The sequence below is a fragment of the Equus przewalskii genome, chromosome 16 (genome assembly GCF_037783145.1).
Source record: "Equus przewalskii isolate Varuska chromosome 16, EquPr2, whole genome shotgun sequence".
Lineage (NCBI taxonomy): Eukaryota > Metazoa > Chordata > Mammalia > Perissodactyla > Equidae > Equus > Equus przewalskii.
In genome coordinates, this window is record NC_091846.1 from 6221170 (window position 1) to 6224005 (window position 2836).

A 2836-nucleotide genomic window follows, 5' to 3' on the forward strand; every position below is an offset into this window, starting at 1 on the left:
TCTCGTCTTCTGCTGGCTGGGAAACCAGATAACCAAATAAGCAGATAACTGATTTGGGGGATGTTATGGACTGAATGCTTATGCCCTCCCCCCAATCCATATGTTGAAATCCCAACCCCCAATGTGGTGGTATGAGGAGGTCATGAGGATGGAGCCCTCGTGACAGAGATCGTTGCTCTTATAAAAGGGACTTCAAAGAGCCTCCCTGACCCCCCACCATTGAAGGTACAAGAAGAGGGCAGTCTGCGGCCCAGCAGAGGGCTCTCACCCCACCCTGACCACGCTGGCACCCCGGCCCTCGGACCTCCAGCTCCAGAACTGGGAGTCATAAATTCCTGTTGTTTATAAGCCACCGAGTCTGTCATACTTTGTGACAGCAAACAGGAGATGTACCAGAGACTGAGGGCCTGATTCGCTTCCTAATGAGTGATTTTGAAACGCTGGCTTTAGAAATCTTTATTTCTACTTCAGAAGGTTTGTCTGCTCCCATCCAGTTCTTATTTGTGTTTGGTATAGTTGAAAAAGTAGGTTCTGGGTAAATGAGCTGTTGTTTGGATCCCAAACAGATTGTCCCAGTCTTACTGCAGGAGGACAGCTGTGGCGCAAGACTCTGGAAGGCGACATTCGCATCTTAGCCTATGCGAACAGCGCCCCCAGGAGCTCGGGGTCGGGGGTGGTGTGGCCTGCGCAGCCCTGTGCGGGGGCCCAGGGACGTCCGGAACTCGGCACCAGGAGATGCGCGCCAATCCTGCCTCAGTTCGCTCCAGGCGCAGCCCTTGTTGCTGGCTGGAGTGGGGCTGGCAGAGGAGTGGGGAGAGGCTGCTGGGCACGGGGCGCTGCCAGCCTTGCTGCTCCGTGAAAACGCCGCAGCGCCAAACACGGATTACGAAGGTCCGAGGGCCCTGCAGGAGGCCTGCGCCGGGCCTCCCGCCCGCGGCATCCGACGCGCGACCGTGACCTTGCCCCCGCCGGACTGTGGCTCTTTCACAACATCGCTGGGATGTGTCCAGGTTGCCCTGGAAACATGCATGGGCTCTACTGTCAAAACCCAGACCCCTCAGACCCGCTGCAAAATAAACAAGATGTACAAGGCCAAGGGCCTGTTTCCGCGGCCCCCCCGGGCTGCGGGGAAAGGGCTCGGGAAGGGCCACAGTCCAGCCGCGGGCCTCTTGCTGGAGAAGGTGCCTCTTCCTCCCTCCAGGAGGCTCTGCTCACACAGTGGACTTTCCCTTACAGGGAGCTAGGAAAGGGAGTGAAGGGGCGTGGAGGGCGGAGGGCTTCGGGATCCGGAAGGCTGGATTGAGATTCGGCCTCCTGCACCCACTAGCCACCCCCTTGTCAAACAGGCCCCCCACCCATCTCCCAGGGTTGTGGTTGGGCTGAGATGAGAGCATGCGGTCAAGCGCTGAGCCTGGCGCGGGCGCATCCCTCCAGGGGCAGCTGGTGAGGGAGCTTCGTAAACGGCCTTCTCCCACAGCCTCGTGCCATTGGCGGATTCACGGAGTCCTCGTTGGCGTCGGTGCCCGGAAGCTTGATAAACACCGGGACTCTGCTTCTTCCGAGGGGATTGCTGCTTCCCTGAATGGCTCATCCCTTGACATTCAGTCTAATTATTGCCTTTTTAGTTTGCCTGCAATGATCCACATTACGCAAGAGCTCAGCCTGGTAAACACCTTTAATGTTTGTAACTATGGTTTCTTTTGTGTAGTCCTTTTCACGCTCCAATAAGGGAGATTAAAAAATAAGGAACTCTAGTAATACGTAATTATTGTAGAAAAATTAGATAATATAGATAAGCAACAACCAGAAATATAATTAAAATAATCCTAATCATTCCGCCCAGAGAACACCACTGTAACATTGATTCCAGACTTTTCCCCGTGTAAACATATGTCGTTTTTAAAACAAATTTGGTTCATATTCTACGTATAGCTCTTTAAACTGCTTTTCCAACTTATATTTGCTGGACATCCTTTTAAATAAGTAAAGATAGAACCATAATTCACAGCATCATTTAAAACGGCTATCTACTTCTCTTTTACAGATCCTTTACCAAATATTCAGTAAGTTTGGATAATTTTTGCTACTGTAAACAACACTGCAGTGAGTAATCTTGCGCATCTATCTTCTGCGTTTATCCACTCGTTTCCTAAGAACAAACTCCTGGAAGTGGAATAATATAAAGAGTATGCATCTGTCGAAGGCTCTGATGCACATTGACGAATTCCTGCACAAATGTGCCTATTTCCAGTCCCTCTAGTCAGAGAATGTGGGTCATTTTTCTCATACTCACACCAACACTGGTTATTGTTCTTTTAAATTTTTTTCCAGCCCAGTGTATGAAAAATGCATTCTTGTTATGTTTTCTTCTGTTTGTTTAATTACTAAGGAGATTTATCACTTTTGCTACTTATCGGCCCTCTGTCTTTCTTATTTTATTAAATCCTTCTTCATTACTACTCCTAGTCATTTTCCCATTAGGGTGTTTCTCATTCTTTGTTGATTTGTGTGAGCTTTCTATAATAAACGCTTACACAAACCTCCACCCAGGGTTTATTCTCCTTAGGGCGTATGAGAAATTACCGCGTGAACGCTCTGGCGGAGGTGCCATTGAGCTCAGGTTCCCTCAAGGGGGCCTTTAAAAGAGAGAGGTCACTCCCACTGGAGGGTGGGGGGGCTCCAGGGCTTCTTGTGTTTACTGTTGAAACTAGTACTAACCAAGAGGACTGCACTTGGGGGGCAGCAGACCCAACATTTGGCCTTGGCAGGACACTGGGTCCAGATGCTGCGAGGTGGGGATGTAGGTGGCGCTGCGCTGATGTGTCAGCTACACTTG

The 2836-nt window shown here is 50.4% G+C and overlaps 1 long non-coding RNA gene across 1 annotated transcript; it reads left to right on the top strand.

Annotated features, from left to right (window-relative positions):
- The first annotated feature begins 591 nt into the window (after positions 1–591).
- On the top strand, positions 592–2543 carry LOC139076373 (uncharacterized). Its single transcript, XR_011527938.1, has 2 exons — positions 592–1665; positions 2045–2543. It is a non-coding gene; the product is annotated as an uncharacterized lncRNA (long non-coding RNA).
- Positions 2544–2836: the final 293 nt, after the last annotated feature.